The following is a 19,533-nucleotide window of genomic DNA, read 5'->3' as shown; positions in this document are numbered from 1 at the left end:
GTCGTGCGCCTCTTTGGATCAGAAGCAATGCGCAACTTGATTTTGAAAGTCTGGCGTTGGAGGAGGGAGGCGGGGGCGGTGACGGTGGAATGGGGGACAGGAGGTTCGAGACCAGCCCGGGGTTGGATGGAGGCGGGGGTGGAGACTGTAGGGGGCCAGGAGTGCAGCCCGGCGATAGGGTGTGGGCGGCGGCCGCCGGCGCTAGCGACCGGGTTAGACCCAATTAAGCTGCTCTAAAACCCTGAGAAAGAGGTTTGGGACCTGCCTGAGCTTCCCGCCTCCCTGCGCGCGCTCGCCGGTGCAGTGAGCGAGAGCCGGGAGGCTCCGGGTCAGAGTTTTAAGGGCCTTTTTCACAGGAGCGGTGCTTTAATTAATGATTGGAGGCAGGATCTGGGAAACTTTCTGCCTCCACGACTCCCAAGGCGGCGCGCAGTTTTAGCATCCCTGGCCTGGGTCTGTAAGCAACTAGAGCTGCGTGGGACTTCGACCCCGGGCACCCTCACCCTTCCTTTCTGACCAGGCCTCCCCGAGCTTTTCTTCACACCCAACCCATTTCACCAAATACCTCACTGGTCCGACACCTCTCCCGTGGCCTTCCCTTCACCTAGACCCACCTGGCGCGGAGAACCTGCGTCGCCCGCTCAGCACCTCCTGCCCTACCGCGACATTGACCATTAGCCCCTTGAACCTTTAAAGAGTCTTTAAGACCTTGTTTTATTGCAACAGTTTGGTTGACCTTCCAATACCCGTTTGAGCGAACATCCCGGACCGGACCGAACTACTTAGCAGTGGGAAATTTCATGGGGGAGCATTTAGGTGACCTCCTCTGGGTCTCAACACCCAAGCCTGGATGTCCCATTAGGATGACCCGAGATAAAAGCCTTGGGTGGCGCTTCTCACCAATCCCAGGCCCATTTGCACTTCTGGGATTCTCTCCCCCCTACCCCTTTTTTCCTCCTGCCAGCCCTCTCCTCCTCCTCCGCCTCCTGTTCTCCAGTTCCTGCTCTCTTTGTAAAAATGCGCTCCGACTTTTCTGGGCGGGGGCGGGGAGACGGCTGGCCTGGGCTGGGCTGGGCTGGGGAGGGGGGCTTCGCAGATAGTTGATATTCCGGGTCCAGCCGCTCTCCGCGCTCCCATTCTCTAAGCTCAGCCGGGGGGAAGTGTCGCCCCGGGCCAAACATATGCTTCTTTCCAGCGCGCTAATCCACCTTCAGCGTGGAGGCATAATTGCTCGAGTGTCCATGGATTCTCGGCGCTTTGTCCCTCGCTGGCTCCCATCAGCCCTGGCACACGCCATTTCAATCAAATCTTTTCAGAAAACTGTCTCCTTTTATCAAGTCCCAGCCCCTGCGAAGGACGGGAGCATTTAACAAAACACCCCGCGTTCCGCCCGTCTCCCTCGGCCCTGGCGGAGCAGGGAACTGCGATTATTCCAACAACTTTTCATTGAGTTCGGCCTCGGAGAAGGCAGAGAGAGGAAGAGGGAGGAAAGGAGGGAGGGAAGGAGGGACCGAAGGGGGTGGGGAGGGGGAGAGAGAGAGAGAGGGACAAAAAAAAAAAAAAAAAAAAGCAACATCAGCATCCCAGACCTAAACAGGTCTTTTTCTAAAGCCCTGGTGTCAGGTGTATTGGAAAGGAAAGGTCAGAGGTCACCCTCAAAGAGAAAACATGTTTCATCTCAGATATTTTTTTTCTTTGAAATTACAGAAATTGACTGCCACTGTGGAGTGTTTGGGCAGTGTAGTGTGAGAAAAAGAGGCAAAAACAAGCTCAACAAAAATGGGCAGAGAACAGGGAGGGACCCTGTCTAAAGGATATTACTGGTAGTCTCTTTATCAGAAAGCTCTGACAAAAAAGATCCCAGCACTGTTTCCCATGTACATATCCAACCTCTCTTTTGTTGCCAGTGACAAGCACAAATAAAAGTTAAATCTGAAGATCTCTGCCATATGGTAATAGCCTCTTGGTAAATATGGAAGTCTTACAGGCTCCTGATTTAATAGTTTGACTGGATTTCTGGCTTCAGGAGCAAGAGCTTTCATTGATTAGGAGAAAAAGAAAGAGGGAATGACAGAGTGAAAAGATGAACTCTGGAAAAGACCTTAGAAGCAGATAGACAAAATATCTTTGATGCTGTAGAAAAAATAATGAAGCCAAATGCAAAAGACGAAGATTGAGGTTTGATTTTGTGTAGCAATTATTATGCAAATATACACAAACAGAAGACATTGTAGTTCTATTATAGGAACACAGCTTTGCTGCTTGTTTATAAAATGAGAACGTCAGAGTAATGAACAGTTTTCTTCAAATCTCAAATCACCCTATATTGAGACTAATTTCAGGGACTTAGGTAGTTTTCCTTTTGCAACAATTTATTTCATGATGATCCAGGAGGAGAGAGGCAATGTAAATGGACATGCCACATGTTCTATGGTCTTAGAACACAGTGGGCTTTATGGCATGAAACACCATGGGGCTTTCTGGTGATCCACCTTACTCAGCACAAGCCCAGGCTAAGGAAGCACTTCATAAAGTGCTTGAAAACATTATCTTCTCCCCACGCATATCAATGCCAACTCCACTAGCCTCGATCTATATCTGGAGTCAAATGAAATCCTTGAGGTCTCCTGGATTAACCATGTGGATGAGCCAAATTTGCTGTTGATGTCAAGGTCCAGGTGTTTATTTTGTCAGACCTCCATGACCCCAGTTTTAATAGGAAATGTGCTGCCTTACGTCCTCTAAAATGTTCAGGCTGTGGGATGGGAAGTGATAGGACTTTGGGGAGAAGGCTGTCCTGACTCATCCTGGAAACTGGAAAACGAGACACATCTCTTAGCTAAGTAGCTTTATATCTTGAGAGCCAGAAATTACTTTCTTATGGTTATGTGAAACACTAAAGTATGGTGAAAATCCTTCAAAACCTAAATGATAAGGACTGTCAGTGGGAAAGAGACGAAAAGGGATTTTTAAGTTCTTGTTCATGTGCTTGTATTACGATCTTTTTGTAATTACACAACCAAAGAAGACAGTAACACCAAGACCTCCTCTGTCCCTCTTGTCATCCCTGCAGTAAGATTGGGGGTTGGGAAGGGAATTCAGAAGGAATCTTGGGGAGGAGAAAGAAGCTAAATACAACAGATCAGGATGGCAAGGAGTGGGAGAACCCTCTAATGGTGCTCCGCGGCGAGCATCATTGTTGCATGTTCTATTTCTCACAAGCGTTTTCTCAGTAGCCGGTTGAATGGAAGGACCCAAGATAATGGGTTTCCAGGTAGGAAACTATTTTCTGGACTACTGGGGAACATGGGAGTGATGAGTCCTAACTTTGAGGATATTTCCCCAAGCCAAAATGGTCTTGGAGATCCCCATGAAGTTCTTGGAGGCTGGGAGTTAAGCGGGTTTCTCCTCTTTCATCTTAAGACATAAGCTGGTGGCTCCAGCTTCCAGGATCGCCTGAATCACGGTGGTGTGGGGGGAGACCCAATCTGATGATGAATTCCGGGGGGCTTCTAACCATCCCTGGGACTGTGCCTATAAAAGCTTCAGGAACAACAGAACAGAGGAAAGTTCGGAGGAGGAAAATCTAAAATTCAATCAGCCTGTTGATAATGAGACCAGTCTTGAGGGGGGTTTCTTTTTCAAACACTCAAAGAGACGCTGCTCTCTCCAAACCCCACCTACACCACTGCCATCTAACTCTGTTTCAAGGCCGAGAAGCATCTTGCTGGTAAGCTGGTGAGAGGGCTGGCAGCAAAGTGTGGACTGGCATGGCCCCTACAGCAACATGGCTTAGAAGCGGGGGTGTGGGGTGGGGGGGGGGCTGTTGCGGAATCCACCTGCACGTGTCTGAAGGGGCCTTTTGCTAGTAATCAGTCATGAGGTCTGAGAGAAAGGCTGGAGCTGACTGAGGAGGGGGGTGCCTCAGATAATCTTGGGGCTGGAAAGTCTTGCTATACTCTCCAGGAGAACTCCAGGCCACATCAAGAGAAGCAAGTCACTGGTCTGTGACCATGCAATGCTAGAACTACTTAGGAAAACTATCTCAATGGGTATTAGTAAGTTTGGAGAAAGCTCTTCTAAGGAGAGGAATCTAGAAAGAGACACAAGTTCAGGGAATCCTCTTGACTTTCCCTCCCACCCCATCTTCTTTCCCGTCTCTCCCCACTGAGCATTTTGGCTGAACTTAGTGTTTCTTTGTATTTCCCTCTTTTGCTGAGAAAACCTTAAGAACCTTCTACAAGGCTTAGATTTAACCACAACCCTTACAGAATCTGGTTTATGAAAACCAGACTTCTCTAAGAGACGGGTCTTCTGGCAGCAATTAGTCTGACTTTTCTTTAACAAAATTCTTTGTAATGCCATTCAGAAAACGGGTGGGTAGGAGTTTGTGGCAGGGAGTGTGTATGTGTGTGGGTGGGGTTGGGAGGGGATCTTTGGGAGTGGGGGATGGGGTTACAGAAGGCCAATTTGTATGACTTGGTGGGGAAAAAAGAAATCCCCATGTTAGCACATTAACTCTGGGACCTGTGAAATATTTAATTAGTGCACTGGTTGGGATCCTATTAAAATTGGCTCTATTTCTGAAGACTGTCCTGAAAATCTGCTTGCTCCTTTCCTATGTGCAGAGTATAAAACAGCATTGCTATCTCTGTCTCTTTGCCACTGAATTATTTCAAATAGTTTACCAAAGTGATTTCTCTTTAAAAGCAGGACTGCCTGGAACAAACGAAAGAAAGATCCAGTTGGTGAATATTCGAAAGTAGAGAATTCTAGGGGTGGGTATGAGGGAAGCGTGAAGACATCCGGAGGGGCAGGGAACAATAGTCTGTTACCATCCCAGCAGTGACTTCTCGGTTTCTGACTCGTGGGGCAGAGACACAGTCCTAGATGTGGCCTCCCATTGCCCTCCTCCCCTACCTGTATTTTAAAGTCCAACCCCACAACACACACAACAAACAAGAGGCCTATTCATCGAGTCTGCAAAGGCACCTTCTTCTCCTGGTTATGCAAATACTAAATTGAATCAAGTGGCTAGAGCTGAAATACGTATTGCTGAAATACGATAGAAAAAAAAAAAGTGGAGTATTCCAAGGAAATTGATTCCAACAGTTCATTTTCAGTGGGGTGGATGTCTGTGTGTCTGAAGGTGGAGACACAAATACATCTTGTTAAAATTGTGGCTGCCATTCTGAGAAGCAGCCTAGGATTTTAGGCCCCCCCCTCCCCCTTCCACCTCTCCTAGGGAGGTAAGAATTTGAGCCATTTAACATGCAATGCCCCAAACTCGGGGAGAGAGGACTCCTCTCTGAACTCCCTCTGGTCCCGGTTTCCCCCATCGTTGACAGAACTCGAGGTCCGAAGGGCCAATTAAATTGAGAGTCCATCCCAGACGGGAAAGAGGTCAGCTCCTGCCTCCGGTCCTGGCCCAGAGGTAGGAAGGACGTGGAGACCGCCCGAGAACGTGCTGGGAGCAAACGCAGGCTCCCCTTCCCCTTCAGACTTGGGGCGCAAGGACCTTCTTGAGACTATCAGAAGAATTGAGGCTTGTTCTCAGAAAACCAAGGGACACCCTAAGACGTTCTTCTCTAGGCCCCCCGGGGTCGCTAACTTGTCAAACTTATGGACATCCATGTCTGCGGTACCTCAGTTTCCCTAATGCGGCGACAAAGGCAGGAAGTTTGAGGGGACTGGGGGCACGTGTTCTGCGGGATATCAGAGTGGGGGCAGGCGGAAGGAAGGGCATCAGTCTCTCTCCGTAGTTCAAGGCAGTGTTCCCCGGGCGCGAGACCTTGGGCAGAGCCCCCGGATCCCAACCCCTGCCCAGAACAATAAGGGCAAGACACAGCGCTCGCTCTAAGCCACCAACTCCACCTTAAGCACTGTAAAAAAAAAAAAAAAAAAAAAAAAAAAAAAAAAAAGTCCAATCTTTTTGAACACCCAATACATCATTTCAATAAGAATGACTTCACTTTAATAAAGATTTAATACGTTAAATCTGTCTTTGTCGCTGATTGATGCCTCTTTGTCTTGAAAACGATTTGGGTTTTACTGATCAAGAATTCTGGGGGAAATGCTGTAATTCCAAGTCGGGGGTTATTATTATTGTTTGCGAACACTTCCCGAGGAGGAAAAAATCCCGCGTGCGCACTGACGCACACGCGCGCTCTCACACTCAGGCCCGCTTGCTTTTTCTCCCCGGGCTCTCCAGCTTGGAAACCTAGAAAGCTCTCGCGAACTGCCCGGGACGTGGGGGGGAAGGGGTGCGCCTGCAGGGGAGGGGTCGCGGGCCGGGAGGGGTCGGGTGCGGAGCGCAGCGGCTGTCGGAGAATCATTTGCCTTGAATCACAAATTTTCACGGCTTAAAAAGAAAAGGTAAAGCTAATGTCTGGCTCAATTAATAAACATGGTAATTTCACACCCGGAGAAGGACATAATTTCATCCGAGCGCTATCTGCGCCATCACAAAGGGTCAGGGCGCAGCTGCGGCGAACCCGGGTCATTACGGAGTCGGCGAGCGGCTCCCGCGCCCCGGCCCAGCGCGCGCCTCGAGGCGAAGGATGGCTGCGGGCGAGGCCGGGGCTTCCCCCGATAAAGGACTTACCCACCGTGCGGGAAATGGAGCCGCTTTCAGACCGGGAGTAATCAGCTCGCAGACGTAGCGCCCGCCACGGTCCCCCCGCCCCCCCCCAGCCATTTACTTTTTTAAAAATGAGAGATAAAACAAGCAAACCCCCTCTCCCTAACCTCTCAGTTTTTTTTTTCTCCCTCCTGACGCCCGTTTACAATAACACCGCGGCCAATAGGATATGGTTGCACGCATCCATATTTTTATTTTTCTTAGAGGGTGTTTTTGACTCGCTGTCCATAGACACCTATTGTATCTGTAAATTTCAGGACAGTTGTAGTTGATAAATTTCTGGTGTCAAGATTTGGGGCCAGGAGCTGGGAGACAAGATATTAGCTTCAATCTCATAATCTCTTAATCACATTACACTTTAAGTGAGCATGTGTAATTTCACCCATCAATGATTTATTTAAGCATTTGGAGCACAATTACTTGTCTCATACACAAATACTGACTGGAGCATTGTTTGCTAGAAAGAAACCCTGAGATTTAGGGGAAAAGGACATATCTTTTCCGTTCCATTACGCGTCCCACCTCGGAATCAAAATTCATCTGTAATCGAGACCCGCAGGGCCCGTCTCCTGAAAGGAAGGGGCTCCAGGGGCAAATTCACCCGAACCACAAGGGGGGGGGGTCCGGGGGGCCCACCCCTCCCTTTTCTGGGTTTAGATTTTTAAGCAGATCTTCAAAGCTAACATAAATGCCCATTAAGTAGCCGCATGCAAATAGGATGGAGCCGGGCAGCTAAACACACAAAGCCCATCTCACATAAAACAAAAGCATGATTGATGACAACCCGGATGCTCCTGTGTTTAGAAAAAAAATTATACTTGTCCAGTCTCCCAGGTGTCTAAATTATTGAAGAGCGATGTGCATATTTCAACGGGAGAAGGTGGCCGAGGTTAGGCACCCGCGGTCCGCGCCGCGAATGCCACAGTGTGGTATCTCTGGGTCCGGGGAGACTCCCGTGCAAAGAATTTTTAACACATTCTTCGCTGGGTGGCCGAGAAGGCAGCGCTAACCTGACAGCTCTCGGGGCAAATGGTTAGAGAAAATGGATCGCTTTCCTGGGCCGGGGACCTCACTTCCCGGGCTGGGAAAGGCTCCGCAGGGCTGACCGCTCCGCTCCGCCAGCCCAGCAGGCCGCACCGGGCGGCGGGCAGGGCCCGGGCGGCGCCGCAGTTGGGCGGTCCCGCGGGTGCCCAGCCCAGCCGTGAACTTCCGCCCACGAAGTGGTTGGGGGCCTTTTGAGGCCCAGCTCTGCGCAGAGGTCCGACTCTGAGGGCGGGGCCCACCGAGCTGGAACACAGCTGGAGGCGCTCTGGGCGTCATTTCTTTGTTCTGGCACTTTCAAGGACCTCCGGAAAGTCGCCCCGTCTGGTGGGGGGACCGGACCCTGCTGGCCTGGCTCAGAGCGGGAGGCACGCTTGGGGGTGCCCTAGTGTTGGGACCCAGCGGCCACTTGGTGTGGGTGGTGCGGGTGTGTGGGGGGGGGGTTTAGTGATGCAGGGCGTGGTAAAACAAGTGGGAAATGGTGGGAACTTACCAGGATCTCATTTTAAATTTAGGAAAGAAACATTTGAAAGTAAGCAAGCTTCTCTGCTGCTCTCCTTCTCTCATCTCCCTTTCTCTGTTCTCTTCCTTCTTTGTCTCTTAACTCTCTAAATCAATCTCTCTGTCTCTGTCTTCCTCCCACCCAGTTCTCAAGTCTCTAGCCCGTCCCTCTCTCCATCTTCCTTTTCTCCCTCTCTCCATCTTCCTCCCTCCCTCCCTCTCCCTCTTTATAAATATGCAGTAGAGGAAAAAGAAAAAAGAGTCTCAGCAATTCCTGCTCACAGAGAGTGGATCCACAGCCGTGTGGGGTTCAGGCTCAACGGCCTCTTGCCAGACAGGGAACCCCGGAGGGCGCGCCCTTTCTTGCTGGGCTGGAGGGGGCGACGGAGAGATGCGTGGGCCCAGGGCCCTCTGCGTGGGGAGAAGTCAGTATTTCCCACGCATCGAGTCCCAACCCCAGACTTGAATCCATCTTGCTGCTCAAGTCAGGCTCGGCGGATTCATAATAGCGACGACAAAGAGTAATTACATATTAGAAAACAAAACAATAATTACACTACCAAGTCGACACACCAGTCAGCGAAGCACAGTCGCCTGGGCTGGAAACAGCAAAGCCCGCGGCGCCGGCGGCTGACTCAGCAAATCGGAAAAGCCCGGGGACCGCGTCCACACCACACCCGCTGATGCGAAGAACCTGTCCCGAGGCTGAAGAGCAGACGCGCTCCTGCCCCTGCCCCAGTCACCTGCTGAAAGGTCTTAGAGGTCATAAGATCTGGGTTGGGAGCTGGCAGAAAACCATGTCACAAGCGCCGAATACAGAGGTTTCTTGGAAAGCTGAGTTTGGTTTTTTAATCTAAGTGACCACACAGATTGTTGAGTTTGAACTATTGTTTTATGTTTTCACATTTAGAAGAGAGAAAGGAGGTTCTTACATGTTAATTTCCCCCCAGCACCTGTCACCTGGTTCCTTGGTTACTTTACAGCGCACTCGGGCCGCGGCGTTTTCGGGTTTCCGCTTTATTCCCCCAAGTGTTAGGGCCACCCTGCCCTTTTCACTTCTCCCCCAGCACCCAGAGGCAGGTTATAGAGCCCAGCTTGGGACAGAGTGCGTCCCTAACCAAAGCCCATCGCAATCGCTGCCATATTCCCCAGTTCCCTTGGATCAGCCGTTGGGGAGTTTCTTCTTTAGGGCATTGCTCTCCCTTGCCCTCTTCAGTGGCTCCAGCACGTCCTCTGGTTGGTCCCGGGTCCCAGGCCCGGGATGCGGGATGTGGGGGGATGGAGGAGGCCGGGGAGTGCAGGCGTCGCCCGCGTCCAGACCGAGATCTGCCCGACTCCGGGCAGCCCCCTGCCCACTGAGGGCGGCTCCGCTTGCAGTCCGGGTGTGAAAAGAAACACAGTCTGTCTGGGCCAGGAGACGGTGGCTAGACGATGCAACTAAGCTTGAAACGTCGCGAAGGGCTTTTAAAAGACCCTCTTCGGGTCTCTCCTCCCACTTCCCCGGGGCCTTTCTTCCGGGGTTGGAGCCTCCCTCAAAGGCAAGGGGGCTTGGGTGGAGGGCGCCAGTGCGCCTTTGCCAAGGGTGGTGTCGTGGGGCGAGAGCCGAGCTGGGGACCGTCCTCGCCAGGCGTGCACACTCGACCGGGGGGACAAAGCCCCGCAGCACCCTCTTACGCCCCAGGTGTGAGCTGTATTCAGGACCGGGGACCACCCCCCTTAGACAGGCGACATCATCCGCAGGCGGGAAAGGAGTCAGACGTGGCCCAGGAGGGAGAAGGGCCGTAGCGACCCAGAGTGGGCACCTGGGACTCTGGGCGTCTGCAAAGCCGGCGGGTAAAGCCAGGCAGAAGCGAGCGAGAAGCCCGCCCTCGGTCTAGCGCCCTCTATAGGGCTCCCGAGCCCCCGCCGGCTGTGGATGGCTCTCCTTTCATCCCCCAGGGCTCAGGGAAGGACAAAGGACCCATAAAAAAATCCAACAACAAAAAAAAATATCAGCTTGACCCCCAAAAGAACACTGTTTAATGAGGTGGAAAATTCTTCCACACAAATTGCTTTTTCTACTACTTTATGAGAGTTCATAAATGTTAATGAAATCCAGTTACCAAAAAGTAACATACATCATTGCAGCTGAAGGAAGGCAGAGGAAGGAAGGTGGTAGTTAACGTACAATCATAATTAAAATAACAGCAGCGGCAGCAACAATGCGGCCTATGGCTAATGTGGTTGGAGCCCTGGTCCCCCGTTGCACCATTACATCCGATCTGGGTTGGCCGCTGGTGTTTCCCTGGACAGGAACCAGTGCGATGTAACCGCTGCAGCACCACAAGCCAAAACGTAGAGATGCAAGGGCTGGTGGGTCAGAGTGGAAATAAAAACGAAATGCTCTTCTGTTTCTCTTCTTTTGCAACAGAATGCTTGTTATTGACTCAAACGTCCTCAAAATGCAGGCAGGAAAAGCAGCCCCATGGAAATGGGCCTGGGAGAAGAAGGGAGCCAGCCAGGCAAGTTCATTGTCTTCTACAACCTGCAGGACTTCAGTCATTACTCCTGCCTTCCTCTCTGCTGGCTGACTGTAAGCTCTCAGGGCAGGAGATCTCACTCTGGTACTTCTATCCTCAGCATCCAGCCCGGTGTTTGGCACGTAGTAGGTGATTAATCGGCGTGTGTTGGATAAGTAAATGATTAAATGGACCAATAACAGAAAGTCAAGTGGACGATCTACTTGATAGCATCTGAAGACAGACCAAGACGCGTGACCAATCTATATTTTCAACATTCAACAAATATTTTTTTCACAACTTAGTATGTACAGGAACAGTTCTCGGCCCTGGGGATACAGCAAACAACAAAATAGGCAAAAATCCCTTCCCTCATGAAGTTTACATTTTGATTTGGGATGTTTTGATAGAGGTATTGTTTTACATGGCTGGGCAAATGGCTTCTTATCTAACTTTGGGGAAATGCTTTAATTTTTACCTTCCAGATCCCTCTTTACTAAACGGAGTTTAGCAGAAGACTTTTAAGGTCTGTTGGTGAAAGTCATGATATAAAGCATATGCTTTTGTGTTTTTCCAGCTTTACTGATAAAGAATTGACAAATAGGAATACAACTTGGTGTTTTGATATACATATAAATTGTGAAATGAAATGATCACCACACTCACGCTAACATATCCATCACCTCATTTTTTTGTGTGACAATTCTTAAGATTTCATGAATTTCAAGTATTTAATACAATAATGTTATAATTCTAGTCACCATGCTGTACATTAGATTCATTCATCTTGTGTAACTGAAACTTTGTACCCTGTCACTAAGATCTCATCATTTCCCTCTACCTCCAGCCCCTTGGCAACCACCATTCTAGGCTGCTTCCATGAGTTGGACTATTTTAGATTCCACATATAAGTGAGCTCATGCAATATTTGTCTTTTTGTGTCTGGCTTATTTCACTTAGCATAATGTCCTCCAGGTTCACTTACACTGTCACAAACGGCAAGCTTTCCTTGTTTTTTAAGGCCGAACAATATTCTATTATGCGTGTGTTTGTATGTGTGTGTATCACATTTTTAAAGAATATGTTTTGAAGGAAGATGTTATATTCCTTTAATGGGGTCATTTTGTCTTAAGGCCCTATTTCTTCTGAAGCAGAAAAAACAGATTTATTTTTTGTAAATATCTAGGACAATTTGAATATCTTCCTGTTTCCTTTGAGAGCTGATGAAATCAAGTCATTTTAGCTTTGCATACATTGCTTAATATTTCATGTCCTCTAAATACGAATACTAATACTAATAACCATCATTTTTTTAGCCTGTGTCTTTGGCCAGTTACTGTGCTCAGTGCCTTATAGGCTTTACCTCACTTAAACTCTCAACAACCCTTTCAGAGAGATGTTATTGCTGGTATCTTTATTTTTTAAAGGAGGGAACCAAGGCTGAAGGGAAGGAGGTAAGTAACATATCTTAGGTCACCAGTGAGTAATTGGCAATTCGCGATCTGGAAACCAGGACACTAGAAGGGAGAGTGCACCTGTCACAGGACTTTCAGCCACTGTGGTCAAGGGCAAGCCATTTGCCCTCCTCTTTTTTATCCATAAAATGTGGCGAATATTGGTCTAGTCTATATTGTACACAGTGTGGTACATAAAATTTGATCCATTTATGAAAACACTTTGTAAATGCTGACATGTTACATGAATATATGGTGCTTTTGTTATTATCACTTTATTTTAAAGAGCTTATTTTTAAGTAATCTCTACATCCGTCATGGCGTTCGAACTTACAATCCTGAGATCAAGAAGAGCCTTCATGCTCTGCTGACTGAGCCAGCCAGGCGCCCTGGTACTTTTGTTGTTGTTGCTATTATTATCTTTTGAGAGACAGAGACAGAGAGAGGGTGGGGGGTGGGGCAAAGGGAGAGGGAGAGGGAGAGAGAGAATCTTAAGTAGTCTCCACGTCCAGCATGGAGCCGGACCCAGGGCTCGATCTCACAACGCTGAGATCATGACCTGAGCTGAAATCAAGAGTTGGAAGCCTAACAGACTGAGCTGCTCAGGCGCCCCACTGTTATTATTGTTATTTGATGCTGTTTCTTATCCCTAATCGCTAGTACCTCCAAAACAATTGCTGAAATTGATTGAGGTTTGGTTGAGCAGTTGTCTGGGGATATGGGTGGTGATGGAGCCGGTGGGAACTGACGTAGACAGCCAGTGCTGGTTGAATGGAAGAAACGCTACTGGCAGCGATTTGGCTCTCCCTGAGCAGTCTCCCTACATCCTGTGGCATCTCCGGGTCTGGCGGGAGTGGGTGTCTGAGGCCTGCTGTCTGCCCTGCAACAGTATCCTTAGGGATCTCCTCCCTCCTAATTGCAGGGTGCTCTGTTCCCCTTTGCGCAGACCATCAGCCCTGCTGGTGGCCATCACTCTTGGTAGCTAGGCCAGGCACAACAGTGAGAAAGGTTAAGTTTTCATTTTGGTGAGTACATTCGCAATGTTGCTTTGAGACAACATAATTACTACTTCCCACACCTTATTGTGTCTGGTAGAGAAATGGTCACAAAGACATCAAACAAGCATCAAGTCTCTGTCACCGCCTACTGCACCTGTCATCCTCCAAAAAGTGGGCCAGACCTTGTGGGTGTTTGAAAAAAAACCTTGAGTGCTTTTTCACACTCGGTGCTTGTCTGGGGCAACACCTTTAATGTTTGAGACTTGGGTCAGCTAGTCAAGGAATAAAGATGCAGAGCTATTAAGGACATACTGGCCTCTTAGTTGTTGTAGTTTTCAGTTGTTTATATTTCATTTATTCATTTGTTCATTCACTTATTCATCACTTCTGAGCTGTTTTCTTAGATTTCAAAAATTCCACTGAGATCCTTCCAGGCTGGTGGGGAGGCAGATGAGTAAAAATATAATTACAGACAGCGGAGTAAGTTCTAACAGGGATTTACCACGTAGAATTGTAAAGTATTTTGACGTATGGAATTACATAAAAACATGCATTCTTGCTTGGGGTGATATTGCCCTCAAAGGGGCAAAAATTGGTTCTTGGGGACAAAAAATCTTAGACACTACAATGGTTTGTGGCCCTCCACGTTCAACCCTACTTGACAACATCTTATTCCTCTCTATTTAATTTTTTTTTGTCAGGTAGACTTTAAATTATTTTTTTTCCCCCTTGGAGGTTGAGATAAAAAAAAAAAAGGCTGATGATAACCATGGGGCTAGATCGACGAATTTGCCTCAGTAACTCAGGCTGTCTGTGTAAAACGACCAGGTTGGCTTTTGTGGCTGTCTTGCTCACGTAGTTGAAAAGCAGGGATCAATTTGGCTGATTTGTCCAAAAATTTGTCATTATTTTACCAAGTAAAATTCTTCTGATTTGTGGTTTGATACAGAGAGACCCCCCTTCTCCAGTCTCACAACATAGGAAAGTGAATTCTCAAATATTCCTCTAGCTCCCTCAGAAATTAGTTACCTCTGGAGGAACATGGAAAACCAACCTTAAAAAAAAAAAAAAGATTTATTTATTTATTTTAGAGAGAGGGAGTGTACACAAACAGGGAGAGGGGCAGAGGGAAAGGGAGAGAATCTCAAGCAGACTCCCTGCTGAGTGTGGAGCCTGATGTGTGGCTTACTTAGTCTCACGACCCTGAGATCATGACCTGAGCCAAAATCAAGAGTCAGATGCTTACGGGGCGCCTGGGTGGCTCAGTTGGTTAAGTGACTGCCTTTGGCTCGGGTCATGATCTCGGGGTCCTGGGTTTGAGTCCCACATTGGGCTTCTTCCTCAGTGGGGAGTCTGCTTCTCCCTCTCCCTCTGCCTCTCACCCCTGCTTGTGCTCTCCTGCTCTCTCTCTGTCAAATAAATAAATAAAATCTTAAAAAAAAAAGAACTTCCTCCCTTTAAAAAAAAAGTCAGACTCTTAACCAACTGAGTCACCCAGGCGCCCCAGAAAACCAACTTTTAACCTCAGTTTCCCTGCTGCAAAACAAAGCTCCTAGATCAAATGTTGACACCTGTAGAAGGGAGAGGTTTTGGACAGATGATAATCCATATTTTTAATCACAAATAGATGATGGTTGAATTTGCAAATATGTTTCCTTCCACTCATGTGGAGGTTAAGATATCAAATTTTAATACACAGAGAAAGCCATAAAATCCCTTCACAAGGTTGTAAGTATTTTATTCTTTTGGTTTGCACTTTTTATCCTTTGGGCTAACTGTAATTACCACTTCTCTACCTTGCCCAAAGCTTAACTTAAGAAATCGCTGAGCCCAATATCTGAGATTTTTGGAGACAGCTTTGAAAGGACTTTTTTCACCACACAAAGACATTTAAGTAGTAGAACATAAGTTGGAAAATGTACTAATAGTTGGACTCTAACAACCAAGAAAGCAGAAATGATAATTACTGAGCAGCTTGAGTGAAGGAGAAGAAAAAAAATGTGGCCTCAGGGGGGAAAGAGGGATGAAAATGGTCACAAAAATCACTTTACCTGAAATGAGTTCATTGAAAAAGGATAATAGAACTTCCTGTTCTCCATTCCACCAAAGTTTAAAAAATAAAAAGCCCTGCCACCCACAGAGATGTCCTGGGTAGTCACAAGGAGTCACTGAATACATTAGGGGGCATGAGCAGAAAACCTGGCTTAGGACTCATTGCCAACAAAGGACAGAGCAGGGCTTCCCAAAACAGAGCTGAGTGGGGAGGGGGTGGGACCACACAGTGCTTCTTGAATAGCATTTCAATCCATCTGGGTCAGAAGGGGCTCCTGTAGATATAAACCTTTACATATAAGCCCTACTTGTGTGAACTAGCTTGTCCAGTCTCATACCATAGTCACACAGACAGGGACACAAAAGCCATTTGTTAATGCTGTAGACAAGGCTGAAGGGGAGTCATGAGAAGGTTGACCCACATTCCTAGGGAATGTAACACACAATTCTTCTCATTCACACCATATTAGTATTGACTGTTTTATTGTAGCCTGTTATTGTGGCTGTTATTCCTTTAATGACGCCATTTTCAAAAATTTAAAAGTTGACTGCTAACATTTGCTTCACTTTAAATCTTGGTGTTAAAGTTTTGTGTGTGTGTGTGTGTGTGTGTGTGTGGGTGGGTGGGTGTTCACACATGAGGATGACCAAAGAGGCAATTTTGTTTAAAGGAAACTGTTTTTCAAATTCCCAAATATTTCCATCTTCTTGTCTATCACACTAGGTATGTTTGAGTCAATAACCCTTGCTGTCAAATAAAGATGGGCATCTTTGGAGTTTGGCGGTGGTTTAGTGGAAAGGGGAGTGGATTCAGAGGCAGAGGACTGACGGTTTTTAGCTGTGGGCAAACCAGTTACTCTGGGTTAGCTTTCATTTCCTCATCTGTAAAATGGACGTAATAATGTATATTTTGCAGGAATTAGGTAGAATAATGGGTATGGCAAACCTGCAGAGTGCTCTAGAAAGGTAAGGTGGCTTCATAATAAGGCTGAAATGAGCCAACACCCAGATTTCCCCTTCGAGATCTTCATAGACAGCTATTCTTCACCCCAGTTCATCTGCCACATCGGATGAATGTTGAGCATTTTGTGTAGCTTGAGTTATATTCCACAGTGTAGTTCTAATTCCAACAATCTCCTCTCCACAAAATGATGAGTTTCCATTTCGTAATGATTAACTTCTCAGACTCCTAGCCTGGTAGGTAAGGTCTTCCTTGACCCAAACCCAAACTGTTTTTCCAGACTTTTCTTTGTGAAATGCTTCCCAACACCCCAGCGCTTTGGCTGCTCCACCCTTTTGCCTTGCCTGGAATATGCCAGGATCTTACAGGACTCCTCCTTGCCTTTGCTCAGCCTAGAATGCCATTCCTCCCACTTGTAAAACAAACAAACAAAAAACAAAAAACAACAACAAAAAACTTATCCTTTAAATCCCAGCTTACAAATTCGTCCTATAAGGCATCTCTAATCCCCTTAGTTAGAAGCAATTGTCTCTTCCCCTGGCTTCTTGGAGCATAATTTCTGTAACTTTCTTTAACCCTGTTTTAATTCTATTTAAACCCATTTGCTGCGAACCTATGATTATCATCATTATTTGCTGAACATCTTATATCTTTGTAATAGAGTTAATAAATGTAACTCGGCATGCTTCAGGTACAATGAGGACCTGTTTAATAAAGCATGAGGAATACTCGCATTCTACTTGGTGTTTGGCTAGCTGTTTATTTCCTCACCAGATGACAAGTATATCAAGGGCAGGGCCTATGATTTATTTAGGTCCTGTTCTCTCTAGTGATTGGCAAAGAGCCTTGCACGCATTAGTCACAACAGCAACCGCAGAACATTAGGTTAATAAGATACATATTATGAAGGTTTAGATCTTTGGGTGTGAAAAATGTTAAACAAAGGGCAATAATCCAATGTGATTTGGAAATGGGTCTATTTTGAGGGAAGATGAGTTCCTGAAAATATATGACTATGTTGGATTTTTTTTTGCCTGTTAAAATTGGCTCTGATATTTCAATTTAAAGGAAGATCTTTTTATTTTTTTATTATTTTTTTAAAAGATTTTATTTATTTATTTGACAGAGAGAGACACAGCGAGAGAGGGAACACAAGCAGGCGGAGTGGGAGAGGGAGAAGCAGGCTTCCCGCTGAGCAGGGAGCCCTGCGCGGGGCTTGATCCCAGGACCCTGGGATCATGACCTGAACCGAAGGCAGACGCTTAACGACTGAGCCACCCAGGCGCCCCTAAAAGAAGATCTTTTTAAAGAACCCCCACCCCATGTTGACTTCCTTTGTAAGTGAAGACTGTGCTAGGCTTCCATGTTGGGTTTTCTGTGAGCAGGGAGTACTCCTAGTTAGCCTTTTCATCTCCCTAAAACCCCCTACAACTCTGAGTTGTTGCCAGCAAACAAGTTAACTGCTTTTTCATTTTGACAAATGAAATCCTCCAGGATATTACAGTTGAAACATCAGCTGCTGAGTGGCCCATGGCCTTTTTGCTGCTGAAATTTCCTATGGCTTTCTAGGGTGGATGGGTGTCATCTGAATTAATGATAAAGCCATTCGATTTTATTGGGTAATTAATAAATGCTGGGGAAGGGAGACCTTAGGTGATACATATTTGCCTCTTCCTGTATTTACAGGAGAGAAACATAAACCAAAAATGAAGGATACTTTGGTCCACTTAACTAAAGTGACTCTGGGCCGGTTGTGTCCCACTATGACCACGCCAAGCTAATGAAAAGATCAGAGCTTCTGATGGCTTTTGTAAACACGAATACACTTTCCTCGCATGTAGGTTTTACTTTTCTTTTGGCATCCTGGGGGCGAAAGCCCCCTAAAATCACCTCTGTCCCCAGCAAGCACAAGGGTAGGCAGAACTCACATACAGTGAGATTTCAGAATGCAGCCTGCCTTCAGAATCCTCTTTTCCAACAGGGCACTGGTTTATTTGTGATTCAGGTTGTCTTATGTTTTCAAATGTTATGCATTCCCCGGGCCCCTGGGTGGCTCAGTCGTTAAGCATCTGCCTTTGGCTCAGGTCACGATCCCAGTGTCCTGGGATTGAGCCCCGCATCAGGCTCCCTGCTCTGCGGGAAGACTGCTTCTCCCTCTCACACTCCCCCTGCTTGTGTTCCCTCTCTTGCTCTGTCAAATAAATAAATAAAATCTTTAAAAAAAATGTTATGCATTTCCCTTTTGCACTTGGCATGAAAAAGTAAGACAGTATGAAAAGAGATGTTATGAAAATTTCTCCTCATCCCATCTGTTATGGGTTGTATGGTGTGTTCCCAAAAGATACATGGAAATCCTAACCCCAGCACTTCAGAATGGGACCTTATTTGGAAACAGGGTCATTGTAGGTGTGATTGGTGAAGTTGAGGTCATCCTGGGGTAGGGTGGGTCCCTAATGCAATATGATTGGTGTCCTTCTAGGGAGGAGGAAATTTGGACACTGTCGAAGAGGGAGACGGTCACGTGGTGACAGGCAGAGATTGGAGTAACATAGCTCCAAGCCAAGGAGCGCTCAGGATTGCCAGTCACCACTAGAAGTTAGAAAGAGGCAAGAAAGGATCTACCCGGAGTTTTAGAGGAAGCAAGGTCCTACTGACACCTTGGTTTTGGACTTGAAGCCCCCAGAACTGTAAGAGAATACATTTCTATTGTGTTAAGTCATCCAGTTTGTGGCTCTTTGTTATGGCAGCTCTAGAAAACTAACATACTATCTTCCCCATTTTGGGTTTCTCTGTCCAGAAGCAATCGATGTTAACACTTCTGATGGTAATACTTTACTTTATTATATGTTTTTAAAGATTTTATTTACTTTTTTGAGAGAGAGAGTGTGTGTGTGCATGAGCAGGGGGAGGGGGAGAGGGAGAGAGAGAATGTCAAGCAGACTCCGCACTGAGTGTGGAGCCTGATGCGGGGCTCGATCTCATGATCCCGAGATCACGGCCTAAACTGAAATCAACAGTCAGACACCCAACTGACTGAGCCACCCAGGCACCCCACTTAAAAATAAAATCTTAAAAAAAAAAAAAAATTATGTCAGTGAAGGCTGGGGGAATGCCTAGAACACAGCTCCTCACACTGGAAGTTCAGGGAGATCAGGGTAGGCTGAGACTGGAGCTTTTAGGCCCTGAGTCGACTTTTGGCACTGGTAGCCGTAAAGTAGAATGAGCATGGATGAGTTGGCCTTCTGTATCTGCTGTCTCTTGGGACTCTCTGTGGTCAGGAGGGATGCTTCGAGGGGGCCAGGCTTCTAGACCTCTGCCATTCAATTATGGGGGGCATGAGATTTTCTGATTTCAGGAGGAAGGCAACAATAGAGAATGGGGATTGCTT

This window comes from Eumetopias jubatus, unplaced genomic scaffold, assembly GCF_037043125.1.
Source record: "Eumetopias jubatus isolate StellerSeaLion01/CBP00866 unplaced genomic scaffold, mEumJub1_p1.0 scaffold_6, whole genome shotgun sequence".
NCBI lineage: Eukaryota > Metazoa > Chordata > Mammalia > Carnivora > Otariidae > Eumetopias > Eumetopias jubatus.
Note: the sequence above shows the minus strand (reverse complement) of the source record.